Consider the following 19,568-nt stretch of genomic DNA (forward strand, 5'->3'; position numbering starts at 1 on the left):
ACATCCTCAGGAGCTTCCTGCAGATGTTGAAAGACCTCAGCCTCCTGAGGAAGTACAGTCGGCTTTGGGCTTTTTTATACAGGTGCTCTGTGTTGCATGACCAGTCCAGTTTATTGTCCACCCACAGCCCGAGGTACTTGTACTTGTTGACCACCTCCACCTCCTCTCCCTCTATCTGAACTGGCAGTGGACCTGCTCTAGACCTCCCGAAGTCCACAACCAGTTCCTTAGTCTTTGAGGTGTTGAGTTGCAGGTGGTTTGTGTGACTCCATGCGACAAAGTTCCTCATCAGACTTCTGTACTCCTCTTCCTGATCATCCCAGATACACCCCATGATGGCCGTGTCATCTGCAAACTTCTGAATATGGCATAATTCAGAGTTGTAGCAGAAGTCAGAGGTGTACAGGGTGAAGAGAAGAGGGGACAGCACAGTTCCCAGGGGTCCACCTCCATCCTGTTCAGTTTTTCCTGAAGCATACAGGGCCGGATGGTATTAAAGGCACTGGAAAAGTCAAGAAACAGTATCCTGACCGTGCCTTTTCCCCCATCCAGGTGTGAGTGGGCTCTGTGTAGGAGGTACAGGATGGCATCCTCCACTCCGACACCCGCCTTGTATGCAAACTGTAGTGGGTCCTGGGCATGTTGTACCTGTGGTCGGAGGAAGTTGAGGAAGAGCCGCTCTAGAGTCTTCATAAGATGTGACGTCAGTGCCACCGGTCGGAAGTCATTCAGCTCATTGGGCCGGTTCTTTTTGGGGAAACACCCAGTGCATCATGGGAATCCCCCGGCAGCCTACGTCTATTGCAGCATAACTAAGGGAGGATTCAGGGTCACCTGGTCCAGCCCTAATTATATGCTTTAGCAAAAAGGAAAGTTTTAAGCCTAATCTTGAAAGTAGAGATAGTGTCTGTCTCCTGAATCCAAACTGGAAGCTGGTTCCACAGAAGAGGGGCCTGAAAACTGAAGGCTCTGCCTCCCATTCTACTTTTAAATACTCAGGGAACAACAAATTTCAAGATAGTTGACCATATCAGTGGTCTTTCAGGCCGTTTAATATTGCTGAATTGGCCATTACGTTTTTAATAAAGACGGAACCAAGTTGTTTATTTGAAGGTTTTTTTTCTTCCTTTGTGGTAAGTTTATGTTCTTTTTTCATTTTAATGAAACCTCCTTCAGTTGCAACATCTGTTTAGACCTCATATTGAATTGATTGTATGTTTGGATGGTTGGATGGGATCTCATGTCCCTCAGTCTCATCTCAAAGTGTAAAAGATTTAGAATGGTGAGCTGCAAATGATCACTGGTAACACAAACATGAACACAAATATGACCGTTTTGCACAATAGCAGTGCAACAGCACTATCCACTTGTTAAAATTCACATTCTTTAAAATACAACTGTTAGGACTTGACTTAATATCGAACGTCTGAGTCTGGAAAAATAGTGTGAAAATAGGACAGAGTGAGGCAGACTGACATAAGCCTACGCAGGCAGAACACCGAAATGGTAAACAGACCAGTTTGAAGGTTTGATTGCTACCTTTTACACTTTAATCATCCACAGGTATGACAGCACGATTGTGTATTGCAGTGTGTGGTGTGTGTGAGTGTGTTTGTGTGACTATGCTTGTATGAGGCAGTGACACAGCCATTCATCTTGCAGGACCTGGCAGAGAACACCCCTGTCTCCCTAATGGTGTTATTTGTTATTCAGACGCCAGGCAGATGCATTCTCTAATTTGCCATACCCTTCATTTTTGTTCACATTAAAGCAAGCGCAGCCACTTACACACTTTCTCTTTGACACATACACGTACAAACCCATGTGTGCACACTGACAAAACACACAGTTGTGTATCTATGAGTAAGACAACATTATCTTTGAAGGCTTTCTCTAACCGTCACCTTACCTAGATGGTCTAAACCTGGACTTAACCTAAAATGATCGTTATACATGTCTTTGCTTTAAGATGTTAAATCTTAAATATAATCTTAAATATATATATTATAAAACATATAATGTTTTATAATATATATATATTTTTAAGTTAAACTAGTTTAAAATAAGCTTGCATGTCCTTGTCCTAGTCCTGGATTTTGTTGAATTATGGTTGGGATTGGGATTATTGATTTTTATTGAGTTTGGGTTTTTTAATTTCCTATTTACCGCCCTCGGTTTGATCCATGTCCTCAGAGCTCCCCTTCATGTCTTAGTATTATCTTTTGAATTCAGTTCAATTTAGCACCAAATCATAATAGCAGCAGTCGTCTTGATTTACTTTAAATATTTGTTTTCTGTTTTATCTTGTGTTCAGTTCCATGTATATATACAGTAGACAGACCTAGCTATTGTAATGGATGTATAAGGACCGAAAGGCTCGTAGCAATGGGCCAGACATCCCATACTCCTGAAGGACTTCCCACAGAACACTCCGAGGGACATTGTCATACACTTTCTCCAAGTGTAAAAAACACATGTAGTCTGGTTGGACAAGCTCGTATGCACCCATGAATGGACTTCAGCGAGTGGACCGAATCTGGAGTTTTTTAAGAGCATCTAAAGATGTTCTCATGCCCCAGTGAGCAGTGTTGGAAGGTTACTTTTAAAATGTATTCCACTACAGATTACAGAATACATGCCCCAAAATGTATTTTGTAATGTTTTCCGTTACGTTACTCAATGAGAGTAACGTCTTCTGAATACTTTGGATTACTTAATATATTATCATGCTGTTTACAACTACATGAATGTGATTTATTGCTATTACTGAAGGTCCGCGGCTCCGAACCGTAGCAAAGGGACCTCTGGCTAATACGTTGGGTTCCGTGTCGGGCTCGTAGCCGAAAACTAGCTTTACTTTGTTGTCTGGGTCAACTTTGCTAGCGAGAGACAGAGAGAGACTCTCTCCTTGGAGAGGCTGCTCTAACGGAACTTATTGTTTCGGAGGAAAACACGAACACGGTGTACAGTCGAGTCTTAATAGCTTACTTACAACTGGGCTCGTCAGGCACTCTTCTTGGCTGCAGTCGTTATTATTATATTTACATGCTTCCAGCTCCCGTTTCTGCTCGATGATAACTCGTAGTTTTCCACTCTCATTTTTCTCCCTCCTCGCGCTCACAGACACATAACGTGTATGGCAGCCCATTCTCCCTGCAGCACGGACTACACTGCCCATGATGCTACATTCTTTAGAGCTATGCCTGTAGCATTCTGCCTGTTAGCTTAGCACAACAACAACAACAAAAAGGCGCTCTCTCACCCAGGAAACACACAGTTGCAGAGAGAGAGAGCGTCACCCTGTAACCATGGTAACCGTAACGCTGCCGCCTGGAACAACAGAACGTAGCTGTCAAACAAAACCCAAACAGTCCTGACCCGCGACAATAGGAAACAGGAAAGTACCGCCGTGTAATCCATTTATTTCAACAAAGTAACTGTATTCTAAATACCACCTTTTAAACGGTAACTGTAATGGAATACAGTTACTCATATTTTGTATTTTAAATACGTAACGGCGGTACATGTATTCCGTTACTCCCCAACACTGTCAGTGAGAAATGTAGATTTATACGACTAAGACAATTTGAATTCTGTTAAAAAAAAAAAAATCTATCTTTGCTCTTAGACCTTTAAGCAACAATGTTAGTGTAGCTGAAAGAATTACAAACTAATACTGTCTTACTGCAGTACACGAGTTTCTCTTGTGTCTGTAATGACAGAGTTAATCCCAATTCAGAGTCAGCATTTTTGCTTGTCTTGCTTCCTGGCTTCCAGCAGGTTAGACTTTATTAATATAGTAGCTCTTTTCCAGTTTTACATTGTAAAGCACTCAAAGCACATACATATTCATACCGCACCTTTAACACTAAACTACTTTGATCACTACTTTGGGACTTTGACCAAACATAATAAAATTGTTTAATTCCACCTACACTTGGGTGGTCCACCTCTACATACACCACTGTGACAGTACTTATTATTCTCACAAAGGCCGTTAAGGGAAAATATTTTTAGGAGTTCAACAAATTTCTGTTTAAGAAGTTTCTGCCTGCGGTATTTCTACAGCAAATCGGTGTTCATATGAAGTTTGTAAGCAATAACTGGACATTTTCATTCAGAGGATGGGTTTATGACCTCAGCATGTATAAAGGACACAGCCTTTCTAATTCACTTTCCCTATATACATTCCCAGTTTGTCCTGGGACTCAAAGCAGGCACTTTCCTGTCACAATATCCTGCTCCACCTGTGATTTATATTTAGGTAATCCAGAACATACCAGGACTCCTAATTATTTATGTGCTGTTGTTTTGGCTTTGGTTCCTTTTCCCTTTTATGCTGCCTACATGTCCTGCCTCGTCTCACAGAGAAAAGCCCAGATAGAGCGGCTTTATGTTGTTTTATATGATTTGCTTTATTTAGGTGTTTATATTTACTTTTCACATGTGATATTTATGTGTGTGTGTGTGTGTGTGTGATTTCCTTTCTTTATTTACCCTTATTTCTATTTAAAAATATTTGTTACTTTTAAAAAGCATCATAGAGTTAGAAGATATAGAAAGGGTTCCCAGAGACTTCCCACAATGTTACTTTTTTTCTCTTGTAGATTCCTAGTAATATCTTTCAAATTACAAATATTTTTATTTTCTGAGCCCAACTGAGTTTTTATACTCAGAACAGTTTTGTGTTATTTTTCCTTCAGATTCAATTTTGTTAGCAACAAACATTAGTTTGGACACAACCCTAAGTCAGTCCAATAAACTGATACACAGGGCAGCTCCCTATAAGGTCACTCCAGGAACCCTTCTGATATTGCTCGACCCAGTTTTGGTTAATCAAGTTAATCAAATAAAACTGGTTTTCCTCTTACTGTAGGTTAAATGCCAATGCCAAGCAAGCTAGCTAAGATTGCTTCCTCTCTAATGTTATGCTAGCAACTTTTTCATCCATATTTATAGTGTATAATATTTTTTATATAAATAAACTCATATTTCTTCTATAGTTAATTCGCACTGTAACTGAGCAGATTGTACTGTAGTCTTTATCAGGAACCTGTTGGTATTTAATAAACCAGTTTGAACTTTAATAACAATTTCAAGTTAGTCAGCAAAAGAAAATGTCAAATAACGCCTCATTTCATCTACTGTCATTATGCAAAAGAAGAAGTCGGTGAGATGAACAGCTGGTGGTTTTAATTGTCAATCTGGCTGCCATTGCCAAACTACTGCAGGAGAAGTGAGTGCAGTGAGATGGTGTAATATAAGGAACAGCTGTCAACCCAACTGACTGTAATATTAAAGATGGACGTAGCTTCCAGTGAAGCCAACATAGAAGTGTGTCAATAAACACCTTCCTGGCAGTTTACAGTCTCAATCACAGTCTTTAAGTGTTACAATACAACATGTTTACTTTGAAAGTGAGTGTCCCCATAACTGTCCAAAAGAATAATGAAATGTGCTTTAGGGTGGGTCTACCAACAATATGACTGTGCATACAGCTTATCTTGGCTGTCAAGCTATAGAGCTCCAGAATTACTACATGATACAATTTTGTAAAACAACACCTCTAATTTTTACCTTTCAAAGGTCAGTTTAAGGGTCAAGACTTTGTTTTAAAATTAGTTTTAGGTTAAAAAAGCTATAATATTAATATTATTATATTATATTGCACTAATAAGTGAAATTACACAGAAAATAAAAATGAATACAAAGATTAAATCTCATATTGTCGACACAGTGTTCTATGAGATACTAAAGATTTTCTGTATTTGTCCTTGTGGTAGTAGAGCTATTCACTATCTCACTATTCAGCTGCATGTCCAATAAATGATGCAAAGGTTGTCTGGATCCATTAGTTATCCACATCAATTCACCAACATTTGGATGACCTCTGTGTCACTGATGGATGAATCCAAACCGTGGGGTGATTCAAGACAGCAACACTGATGACTAATTCCCTGTTTTCCCAAGAAGTATGAATTCATCCCAACAGCTATTCACTATTAAGACCACTGTTTAGTTATTTCAAAGTAACATGTCCAGAATTAAACCCCTTTTCAATGACAGTCTCTTCATATTCCTTCTTACTGCTCAAATTAATATCTTTGTCCTCCTGAAAAGTCCTGAGTCATGTATGATTAGGCTACTCTGTGGTCAAAAGTGTGAGTGTGGCAGCCTCTGCATTTCTCCATATTAGGCTACACCAACTGTGTGCTGGTCAGTGTTGGGACTAAGGCGTTATTAAGTAACGCGTTACAGTAACTACGTTATTATTGTAGTAACGAGCACGGTAACTAGTTACTATTCCAAAATCAGGAACGCGTTAGTCGTTACTGGGATTTAGATAGGCTCGTTACTCGTTACTTCCACAGATTCAGTAACATTAGCAAGTGGTGGAGGCCAGCAGGTGGATGAAGGAAAGGGGACGCAGAAGGAAAAGAGACCCGAGACGGCCGCCGGTCCAAGTGTGAACTGAACTTCAGGTAAGAAGTTATGACCTGCAGTCTCTCTGGGTCAGATATGAACCAAGTTTAGGTGGAGTTTATTTTCGTTATTCTGACTTTTTCCGTACTGCGTGCTAGCTAGCATGACGGAGTTTCTATACAGCTGGGTGGGTGCTATGAAGTTAACGATGTTAAACTTTATTTTGTTCATAAGTTATTAGAGTTGCCAACCGTCCCGTCTGGTATTCAGAGAAAATATTACACGTTTCTCATTGAGGTGAAAAGGAACAGTTTGTCCCGGACTTCAGCTACAATGAAAAAGGCACAAAGCTGGAGTTATTCTGTGTCTTTGCTGCACAGCTGCCTCTTCTTCTCTCATTCTCCCCCCTCCCTCTCCTGTTTCTACTTCAATCATGAAAACTGATCAATGATCAGCTGATCAGCTCTCTTGTTTGTTTATCGCCCACTTTGCGCCAGAAAGCGGAAACCAGCCGATGTCGCGTTAAACAACAGCAGCACTTTTAAGCTTGATCAGCTGTTGTTAGAATTTATTTAATATTAATTTCTAGTATCAGCTGATGTTTGCTGGAGCCACAGCTGTAAAGCTGCTGGTCATGATGTTGGTTTGGTTATCTGGTGAGAGGGAAACATGAAGATGAAACCAGGAGATGTCCTTACTGGATCATCAGAGCTGAACAGGTGATGGAGAAACAGGTTTACCTTTCAGGTGACATGAATGAGTTGAAGTTATGAACTGTTTCTGAGAGACAAATAACACCAGGATCCTTTTCTAAGTAGCTGACAGCTGGTAACTGTGCAGGGGCGGATCTAGCAAAGTGTTGCCAGGGGGCAGGTAGGGCATTAACAGGGAAAGGGGGGCACAAAGAAATTCTTTCTTATTCTCATTTCAAATGTCTCGCTTTTAATAAATAATTATCTGAATCTTACAACAAACGATTGATAGATTGATGCATATACAGTGGGGCAAGAAAGTATTTAGTCAGCCACCGATTGTGCAAGTTCCCCCACTTAAAATGATGACAGAGGTCAGTAAGTTGCACCAGAGGTACACTTCAACTGTGAGAGACAGAATGTGAAAAAAAAAATCCATGAATTCACATGGTAGGATTTGTAAAGAATTTATTCGTAAATTAGGGTGGAAAATAAGTATTTGGTCACCTCAAACAAGGAAAATCTCTGGCTCTCACAGACCTGTAACATCTTCTGTAAGAAGCTTTTCTGTCCCCCACTCGTTACCAGTATGAATGGCACCTGTTTGAACTCATCATCTGTATAAAAGACACCTGTCCACAGCCTCAAACAGTCAGACTCCAAACTCCGCCATGGCCAAGACCAAAGAGCTTTCGAAGGACACCAGGAAAAGTATTGTAGACCTGCACCAGACTGGGAAGAGTGAATCTACAATAGGCAAGCAGCTTGGTGTGAAAAAATCAACTGTGGGAGCAATCATCAGAAAATGGAAGACATACAAGACCACTGATAATCTCCCTCGATCTGGGGCTCCACGCAAGATCTCATCCCGTGAGGTCAAAATGATCATGAGAACGGTGAGCAAAGATCCCAGAACCACACGGGGGGACCTGGTGAATGACCTGCAGAGAGCTGGGACCAAAGTAACAAAGGTCACCATCAGTAACACACTACAACGGCAGGGAATCAAATCCCGCAGTGCCAGACGTGTTCCGCTGCTGAAGCCAGTGCATGTCCAGGCCCGTCTGAAGTTTGCCAGAGAGCACATGGATGATACAGCAGAGGATTGGGAGAATGTCATGTGGTCAGATGAAACCAAAGTAGAACTTTTTGGTATAAACTCAACTCGTCGTGTTTGGAGGAAGAAGAATACTGAGTTGCATCCCAAGAACACCATACCTACTGTGAAGCATGGGGGTGGAAACATCATGCTATGGGGCTGTTTTTCTGCCAAGGGGACAGGACGACTGATCCGTGTTAAGGACAGAACGATTGGGGCCATGTATCGTGAGATTTTGGGCCAAAACCTCCTTCCATCAGTGTGAACTTTGAAGATGAAACGAGGCTGGGTCTTCCAACATGACAATGATCCAAAACACACCGCCCGGGCAACAAAGGAGTGGCTCCGTAAGAAGCATTTGAAAGTCCTGGAGTGGCCTAGCCAGTCTCCAGACCTCAACCCCATAGAAAATCTGTGGCGGGAGTTGAAAGTCCGTGTTGCTCGGCGACAGCCCCAAAACATCACTGCTCTCGAGAAGATCTGCATGGAGGACCAAAATACCAGCTACTGTGTGTGCAAACCTGGTAAAGACCTATAGTAAACGTTTGACCTCTGTTATTGCCAACAAAGGTTATGTTACAAAGTATTGAGTTGTATTTTTGTTATTGACCAAATACTTATTTTCCACCCTGATTTACGAATAAATTCTTTACAAATCCTACCATGTGGATTCATGGATTTTTTTTTCACATTCTGTCTCTCACAGTTGAAGTGTACCTCTGGTGCAAATTACTGACCTCTGTCATCATTTTAGGTGGGGGAACTTGCACAATCGGTGGCTGACTAAATACTTTTTTGCCCCACTGTATACCATCAGAACAGTGTACATCACTGTCACAACAGTGTTTGTTTTCATTCAAAGGCTTTATGATTTTTCCTATAATGGCGGGCCGGTCTCTAGTCAAAATGCCCGGGCTGATTTTTTTTTGTCCCAGTCCAGCCCTGTATGCAGCTCATCTGCAGTCGTCTGTTTCCTACATCTTACTATTCAGAAGGCAGAATTTCAGAGTTCTGAGTACAATCGAAAGCACCACGACTGCGGTTTTTGTGTTGGATGTAAAAGGCGCACATGACTCTGTGACGTAGGCTAGAATCATGGCAGCAGTCAATGACGGTCCAGGCGTGGGATTTCTCTCGTGGAAATGTGCACATTATCTTTTCCTTTCTATTGGTAGGTGGCACAGTGCACTGTGGCAAGTAAGCAAGCTAGAAGACTGGCAAAGTTATGGAAGAAACACATTAACAAGAGAATTGTGAGTAAAACCAAAGTTACTTTCCCCAGTAACTAGTTACTTTGAAAGTAACGAGTAACTTGAAGTAACTGAGTTACTTTTGATAGAAGTAACTAGTAATGTAACTAAGTTACTAATTTAAAGTAACTTTCCCAACACTGGTGCTGGTGAGTGTCAGAGGTCATCTATATTATTATCCAAACACCTCACATTCCCCCATGATGATTGCTAAACCTTGCTAAACCTCTGAAAACACATAGTTCCCTTTGTACCCGCTCCAAGGATTACTGGCCTGTCTCTAGGCAGTGGAACTGTAAGCGAAGCTGAACATTCTTCATTGCCGAAAGTGTAATGCAAAGAAAAACCAACCAACCAAAACTTGTAAAACTTGACTTTACATCACAAAACATAACTGTTTCGCAATTGCATAAAACACAAAGAGGAAGAAAAAATAGTTTTATCTAGGAAAAGAAAGAGAAAAAACGGACAGAAGCTGCAGCAGCAGGCTGCCAAGAAGAAAAACGAGTATGGTAAGGGTTTGGCACTTATTTGTGCCAGTTAAGCAGCACTCACTCTGGGGGAATCAGTGGGAACAGACGTCAACTTTAACATATGTGAAATGACCAGAATACCTCAAAGTTAACAGCAATACACCTGTCAAGTTTGACTGGATAAACAGTTGATGAAGGCAGAAGAAGAACAGATGGACAAATTATCAGATGCTCACACAGACATGATAGGCTGCTACCTCTCTAACCAGACGCTTCATATGTTGTTTCAAGTTTGAATGAATGTAAATAACCATAAAAAATATAATGAGAAATAAAGTCATACCCATCTGTTTTGGAACGGAAGAGCATTACCATGCTATATTTCCATTTGTGTAGAGACACTGGTAACTGATCCCTTAATTACAACAACAACAACAAAAAAGTGTCTGTCCATTACATACAACGACAGTTCAACAATTGCAATGCATTTTGGGTAGTCATCATATTGTTGTTCACGAAAAACCAAAATCAAAGACGGACCACAGCACTGAGATCTCCCAAGTGATCTCTGAGTGGATCAGCAGCACGTAGAGCCAAACGCAGAGAAGCTAAACAGCGATGTAGGGAATTTTATTGGGAGGAGTAGATCCGTATGATCGCTAAGAATGGTCACTTTAATTTTAGCAGCCAGTTACCGTATTTCTCAAAACATGTTGTGGTGAGCACCTACACATCAAACAAGTTAAGATTTATTACTCGCTTCAAGTCGATATTCATGCACGTGGCATATTTTTACATCTCATAACATGGCATTAATATTACATTGTGATATTATCCTTACATCTTCTTGTTGTCCTTCTAGGACTGTGACTCTTAATAAGAAAAGTCATTTGTCTTTTATTAAAGTATAATATTTCATTACTTTGTGTTCTGATGTGTCTGTGAAGGTTCTCAGTCATCCAGGTCATCGTATGCTAAGGAGCTTGGAAAGAAAAGCATCTTTTCTTGAAGGCGTTTCACCTCTCATCCAAGAAGCTTCTTCAGTTCTAAGAGCAATTGTTGGAGAATCCAAGATTTTAAGCCCTATGGGAGTGTTCGCAAGAAGGTCATGGATCCACTATTGATCCTCTACCTAATCACACGAGCCAATGTGTGAAAATGGGTGTGGGTCACAATCAGCCAAGGTTTTGGGTGAACCCACTGTGAAACCTAGCCCCACCCTATCATGTGATTTATTGAGGTCAAATGGCCCAGGATGTGAGTGGGAGTTAAGGCGTCTGAGTAGGGATCTCAAAACTGGATTATAGATGGCAGACAGTTGGTGTTGTAAGCCCCGCCCTCTGTTCAGAGATGGTCGTTCACAGTGGACATAGATGGCTTCTTTCACTCCTCTTTCAAACCATCCGTCTTCTCTGTTCAAAATGTGAACATTGGGACTCTCCACCAATTACAACTGAAGAAGCTTCTCGGATGAGACCTGACACGTCTTCAAGAAAGCTTAAAGAAGTCCAAATGATTTTCTTTCCAAGCTCCTTATACTTTGTGTTCTAATGCATCAGCAGATGCAGGAACTTGAATTCTCTTTGTCCTGTGTTACCGGTCAGAGGTTTTAACCAGCCACAATCACACAAGCTGGTTTCCTAAGACAAAAGCATAAAGAATTCCTTCAATTCTAATTATACTGCCACGTAGCTACAGCCAAGCAACCTGCCCCAGGTGTTTAGCTTAGCAACAGGCTTACAACACGTGACATTTGCATGTGTTATGCATATGAGAATGACAATTCCATGATGTTATGATTCCGAGCTCTGTGAAAACCTCAGCAGGTCTTCAGCGTATTATGAGGGTAATTCCAGTTATAAACTGAGTCTATAGTGACTACTTCTTCAAACATATGCTTCCTCCCTCCCTGCAGCATCCTCTCAGAAAGCAGCATTTGTGATTTGTGTTTGCTGTGCAGCTATATTAGAAACTCCCTTTAGTCTCACTCAAATTAATATTGGTTTTTTTGTATGGATGAGAATGTGTCCTTCTTTCTTCATTAACCTTGGTTTTAGGTTTCCTTTTTTTAAGTTGGTCATGTGATTACTGTGAGACTGAGCCTGGGAGCTGAAAGCTGCAGTCATCCAAATCAAACAGCCCCATCACCTCTAGGGCTTCCTCTTTCCTTGTAACCACCAGAGGGCACCAGTGGTCTTTTCTTCCACAGCAGCAGAAATAACCTGTGAAAAGGTGTGTGTGTGTTTACACGTGTGCAAGTTTACATGTACTGTATGCATCATATGTTTAGTCAGACTGTTTGGAAATTCTGTTATTATGTAACAGCCAGTGCGCCCTGAAAGAGTCCAGTATGGGGAAGCAGACATCTGTGTGAGTCTGGTGTCGAAGTGTGTCTGTCGCAGTCACAGACACACCAGCTGGAATTCCAACCAGCTAATCTGGAAATTCAGAGATTAACAAGAATTGCTGCTTATTATGTGATCATTTGGACCTATTAATGTCACATACAGTCATCAGATTTGTTTGATTCATTTATATGCTAGAATATTTGTAATATGGCAGACTTCAGAACTGTATGTTGTCTAATAGTTTTGGGAATAATGCTTACTTTTGGAGCTCCTCTCACAGTAACCTGGGTTAAAGTGGGTGTTTTCAAACAGGCAGATCATAAAGTCATGTTATAATGATAAAATATTTCATATATGGGTTAAACCTCGTCAGATGGACATTCTGTGTTATTGGCTAATGAGTAACTCTAAGGGCTTAAAATTCATGTATTAACATGGCAAGGTCATGTATGTATTGTGTGAGTCACAGCTGAAGTCTAGAGAACACATGCACACCTCAAGATCTCCATCTTGTCATAGAAGGTAATCTAAATTCATAAATTCTGACTTTGATTTGCAGAGGCAACATTTCAACATGTAGAAAAGAGACTGACAGTCTTATCATCACAGGAATATGAGAACTATTGTACAGTGTGCTGCTGCTTAGCAACTATATCACTCCCTCGGTGTATATTTAGAGCAGACATGGGCGAAATATGGCCTGAATTCTTGAACCACCCTGTGGACCATCTCAATCTGGCTCCGAACGCCGTAAAAGGAAAACAGTGTATGTTTGTTGATGTTTGATGTATTAGAACACATGAGTACCAACAGCTCTCTCTCATTGTCCCACACAAACAGGCGCTTATTTCCTCTCAGATAACTTTTTAAATAGTTTGATGCCTCATAGCAGCTCCACCATTTAAAATTTTAATTAATCTTCAAGGCCCAAGAAGACCATGAGAAATACGACAGAAAAACAAACACTAAATTTCATTACATTATGAATACGCCTGAGAATGGTAGAAATGTTTGATTTGTAGTAGAAAACCTCTGGACCAATAGGCTGGGTTTAGTCTGTACTTGTCATGTTAAGCTGGTAACACAACATGTACTTTAACTTGGGTACAGTTCTAAACTTAGAACAAGAGGGACATTTCATGAAAGACTTTCTCCTTGGAAATTTGGTCATACACAGGATTTTTTTTCTTCTTCCCATAATGAAAAGAGTCAAGCATCACAGGTTATAATTGGCAGAGTTGGTGCAGATACAAAGTGGATTTTGATTTCTGAAACCTGGTATATTGGCCGCTTCCCCGATTTTTGTCAGTAACATCTGCAAAACAGTGCAGTTGAAAGGAGCAGTCTCGGCCTTTGTGGATAACAGACATCTGTGAAAATGTTTATACCACTCTATCAATAACTGTATGGACAGAATTTATAGGCACAGCCAAACGACAGCATGTCTGTCGGTGCTGTTTGTTTCATCAAATGATGCTTTCTGAGAATAAGCTACTTAACCCTGCTATGGATCTCAGCTGTAAGGACCCAGAGGGCCATCTCTGGGTTGGGACTGTTGCTTCCTCATTTGATGGAGCTGACGTGTCCCTGTGTAATCAATATCGAAAAATCATGATATTTTTTTCATATCAGTCGATATTAATATAAATCAAATCCCTCTCTCTGTCAAGCTCCCAACTCTTTAGTGAAGAAGTGTAGGTTAAGTTTGATTTAAATTTTAAATATTTTCTGTCTAAAGTTGAATATGATAAAATGTATAATAGGACTACAACCACATTTCAAATAAATAATATAAGTTTATATGAGAAACCAAAAACTTATTTCTGACCAGTTCAAAGCTTCAAGTGTTACAGGACACAAAACATGTTTTTTTTAAATAAATGAAGCAGATATTAATACAAGATAAATTAAAAAACAAACACACTAAACTGTCTCATTTTATTCGTATAGATTCAAACCCCCAAACATTTATTTCCTCCTCTTATTTTCTCTGTTACTTTTATGTGTTTATTTATTAATTTCTATTTGCCTTATTTCAGTTTTTACATGTAAATGTAGTATAAATGAAATGTAGTATAGTAAGACACTGTCTAAGTTGACAGGCGGGGAGGAACCCTACAATACTGTATATCTATAATATCTATAATATAAAGCTCCTTGAGGAGACTGTTGTTATGATTTGGTGTTGTATAAATAAAATAAAATTGAACTGAATAGAAAAGAGGAGAAAATATAAAAAGATAGAGTGCAAATACATATACACAGATACATACAGCCACAGTCTTCTTGTGGTGTGTGTGTGTGTGCGTGCGTGTGTACATGAGTGTCTATGTATGTGTCTTTGTCACGAAATGTGCTTGAAAATAATGGTGGGAAGCTGCAATAAAGCCCGTCCCCAGGAGCCAGAGGCAGAAAGACATAGATCCAGGAGATCTGGGCCATTCGCAGCGATCAAGAGTACCGAAGACCTGAGGCCACACATCTCTGTGATATGTGCACGTTCATCCCAGCAGGAGAAGGAGGGAGGTCTGAGATGGGGCGCCACGGCCCAAGGGTGAAAGTCGTAGAGAACCAGAGGCAAAGGCCGGTCGACCCCGCCAGAGGCCCCAGGCACCCAAGAAGCACCCGGCAGAGCCCCCCCACCTGAAACAGAAGCAGTCCAACCCCCCTCCGACCATTGCCACCAAGGGAGCAGGTCAACAACCTCACCAGAACATCCATCCATATGCCCGGAGCCAACAAGTACCTGCAACCCAGGGAGGGGCAGCAGCATCCAGCAGGGAGCAGTAGTGAGACTCATTTATGGATCAGATGTGCGATTTGACCATAAATGCGATGCAGTAGTTACGTATGACGCTGCTGTTTCGCTGTCTCTGCCCTCCATGTCTAGCTGGGAAAGTGAAATCTTAGAGAAATGTTTATGGCCAGGGAGTTAGTCACAAAGTTAGGTTATTTGTGGAAAGATGAGAGTATGCTGCTCTGCTTCTTTGTCAAACTTTAAGTGTCTCCACATTAGCAAATTTCTCTGACCTTCTTTTCAGAAGCATCCTCATTTTTGAGCCCTGGACTGAGTCATTTAGGGTGTCTCGAGCTTTGTTTCACACTTTCTCTTCTCAATCTTGCCTTTTATCTCACTCACACTCCTAACAAACTGGTGTGACCAGCTGCAGTAGTCCAAATATTAGCACCCTGTACTCCTGCTGGATACTTTTATGCTGTATGTATCAGCCTAAATGGACATCACTCTAACACCCAAACACATAACTGGTTCAGTGCAGTGTTAGATTCCTGGTTTACTTGGTATTTATGTTGTTTCTTATTTTTGTACTACTTAGTGAATTTAGTCTTGTTCTTGGTTCCCAGTTGCCTTAGTTTTATTCCTCCCTGTGTGTTCCTCTTTTACTCATGCCACTCATGTTTTTCTCATCTAGTTTCCCTTCCTGTTTTCTTTGTCTCGTTCTTGTTGTTGTTTCGTTCTTTTGTGAGTCAGTCTCCTCTAACTGTTGTTTACCCCTCTCTTATTTTTGTCATGTCCCCATATCTGGGTCATCTCGGTGTCTTGCTTCCATGGTTGTCTGGGTTACTTCCTGTTTTACCTGGTTAGGTCCTTGCACGTTCAGTTTTACTTCTCCTGTCTCATTCGTTAGATTCTGTTCAGCTGTGTTCTCCACCTGTTGCCTGTTCCTTTGTTATCTTGTGTGTGTGTATATTATCTCCATCTCCTTTTGTTCTTTGTCACAATCTCTCTTATGAGTTTAAACAATAAAGCTGTAGTGCTGCGCACTTCCTACAGTCTGGAGACTTGCATTTGGGTCCTCACCTGTCAATCACGCAGCACAAGTTATGACAGTTTTCACTGTCATTGGCCTTCTGTGTTGTTTGTCAAAACATGGGGGGAATGAATCCTATGAAATTTGTATTGGTGATGTTTCATATTTCCGTAAAGTTAAAATTGTTTCACAATAATAATTTTTATAATTTTATCACTCAACCCTGTGATTGTTTTTTCTTCACCAGGGCAGAGTGGAGTAGGACACTGACAAACAGAATGATGTCTGTACTCATTTGTTGAGCTACCGGTGGACTCATGAGCTGTGGGTAGTGAGTAAAAGTGTCATGCTCCTTCAGCCCTCCTGTGCTGGCTTGCTCCTTTCTATCTTTTCTCTTTATTGCTCTCTCTGTCCATCTGTCTGAGTGTTGGTGTGTGTGTAAACCAAACCCTGTGTTTCAGGAGTGGGTCCTTCTCTGTTCTCCCGCCTTTGGATTCTGCATACCTGGAAGTAACAAATTTACCTGTCGGTAACTCTCAGTCCCCTACTTAAGAGGAAGGAAGCCCTTTAGTTGACGCCCGATCATTGCTTAGAACGACCATGATGCTTTGTTTTATTTTTCTTTTACCTTCTTTTCTCATCTTCATCAAACCTGGAAGTGGAGACTAAATTAGTTGAACAGGGACAGAGTCTTGAGAGAAGATTACTCTGTGGATGTGTCTGTTGGAGTCCAGGCCCTTACTAAATGGACATCCTGTACATTGATTGCAATTTGGACCACTAGTTATGACAGAACACATTTTTTGATGCATGTGACATCAAAAATGAGCTTCCACCAAACAGTGTCTAAAGATCAGTTGCATTTAGGCTTTTTTTTTCAATCTGACTAAAGATAAGCACAGATAGTATCTGCTTGTAACAGTAACTTGTCTAAGAGTCTACAAGAGTAGCAGAATTTCATCATGCCAGTCAATAAGTTTTTTCTATGGGCAGAAATCTGTGCCACCAGAAACTGAATTTGAATTGCTCGGATTGAATCTGAATTGTAACTTGAATAAATGCTTTTACAAACTGAATATGAATTAGCCTAATTTGAAATTCAATTTATTGGTTTGAAAATGATCATCACTAAATTGAAATTGAATTTTATATTTTGAAAATGAATTCATTTGCTTTGAAACTGTATTTTATCCTTTAAAAATTTAGCTCTCAAATAATTTCAGATTCACTTCTCACCATTCAGTTTCAGTTCCAAAATTCAGTTTTTTGGGACTTACATCCGGTTCAGGTTCAAGAGTAATCGAGCGCAGATTAATAGAACTACGTTTTACTAGCGGACCGAAAGTGAAGAAACTCTCAGGTTGGTAATAAATGTATTACATGTTTAAGAACAAGCGTCGTGTTAACAAATGATAGCCGTACAGTAACTTTAGCTGTTAGCTAAAAACGCTAATTTAGCGTAGTTTGCCCTGGATTCAGCTTTGACAAACAAATATGATCGACTGTTTCTAGTAGAATTCCAAAGTTGTCATCTTGGACCCTCTCAGAGCCCTGTATGCTTGCAGAGAGAAACAGTAGAGAAACATGCAAAACGATGTCCAAACCTTTGTGTTTTAGCTTTATTTATGTCTTACACAGTATCCCAACTCTTTAGCTAACTTAATAACTTTAGCTAAAGTGAATAGTTAGTGTAATTCATTAGTGCAGCATTACTGGATCACCTCTTTTTGAAGTGATATGATATGTGACTATCACTGTGTTTAAATACCATAATAATTCGTAGGGTACTGAGTGCATGCTTAATTAGTTGGGGTTTTTTAAAGCATACTGCTCCATTGCTATGTTTGACAGGCTGAAGTTGTCGGGTCACCTCCTAAATCGACCATCTTTTACAGGTGTTTTGTGCCAGAAATGGAGTGTCCACTGAAGACTGAAGATACTGAATCTCTACGCCTTGCCATCGATCCCTCTTGTGCCTTCATCTAGACAAGAGACATTAACTTAACCACTCTCACATGCTCTGTACCTACATCACCTTCCCTGACAGTCGTAGCTTGGCTCATCTGAGGGTGAAATTATAAGAATGTGTTATTTTGCAAAGTGCTCTCTAGGGTTCCTAAATAAAATATGGCATTGAGGTCATTTCTTTTTAATTAATCCCATCTTCTGAAATATAAGAACCTCTCCTGGTTTTAATGGCACTTTGGATTTCCTTACTTTCTGTTCCACTCCCAACCCCAAGTAGATGCTGACAAGCTGACACAGTAACATGGAAGAGGGAAAGAAGCTGGAAAGGACTACTACAAATAAATCTAATGCCTAACAATGAAAAATGTAAAATAAGAACAATAATAATAATAATAAAGATAAAAGATGATGTTTTGTTTTTTTTTTTTTTGTGTGTTTGTTGTTGTGTTATTATTATTATTGTCTTGTCCGTATGTAATACAAAGGAAAAAGTACAAAATAAAGAGTTAAAAAAAAAAAAAAAAAGATGAAGTAACAAGTTTTTAGTTTCTTGTTTATTCCAAATTATCATCCAGATGTCTGTGACATGTGACGACAAACACCATAATGGAAGGCCTTTGTCATCACATGCTTAAACTCATATTTTTGCATATGCTGAACAGGTAGCCAGACATGCTGTAACTGTGGGGTAGAAAACTGTATGAACATTGAATTTCAAATTAGGCTCATTCATATTCAGTTTTTAAAAGCATTTATTCAAGTTAAAATTCAGATTCAATCCGAACAATTCAAATTCGAATTTAACTTATTCAAATTCAGTTTCTGATGGCACAGATTTCTGCCCATACTTTTCACCTGTTTCCACTATTTTGTGTGACTTCTCATTTCCTCAAACCTCTACAGCGGACCTGGAGAGTGGAGAGTTAGCATGACCCATAGAGGCTGGAACAATACATTAATGTGAAATGAATAATTGAACAAACAACTGTGTTTGGGATAAAAAAGTGAAAAGGGAACAATGTCTCATGATGGACACCACTGGGACCTTTTTTAATATATAACCAACAATAATTATTCTGTTCATAGAATCATGTTAATAGAAAATGTAAGTTAACATTGATTTTCCTTCTAACTGTATTTGCTGCTGCACATCAGATACACATTAACTGCATACATTTAAAACCAATATGTCTGAAATGTGTCCTGAATTCTAAATGTTTGCTACATTTTACATCGTAACTATACCACTCCTTCACTTTGTATTTAATAAGTGCACAGGTCAGTACAGTATAACAGACTTCAGGCTACTCCCACGTGAACGAAGTAAATGTTTTCTTTCCGAGTTGAAAGCTAAATTGTAGGCTTCCACACGCCACATGTGTGGCGACTGTTCCTGCTTCTGGATTGATTTTGCTATCAGAAGCTGGCAGAACTTAATGACTCTCTGAGGCTGTCCTGTTGGCGATTTGCGGTTCGAGCTGGTGTCACAGGAAACTTGGTTGGCTGGATCTCCTGTGGTATTATCAGGTCTAGATGCCAGCTCAT

Source organism: Astatotilapia calliptera, chromosome 11 (genome assembly GCF_964374335.1).
Source record: "Astatotilapia calliptera chromosome 11, fAstCal68.1, whole genome shotgun sequence".
In the NCBI taxonomy this organism is placed as follows: Eukaryota; Metazoa; Chordata; class Actinopteri; order Cichliformes; family Cichlidae; genus Astatotilapia; species Astatotilapia calliptera.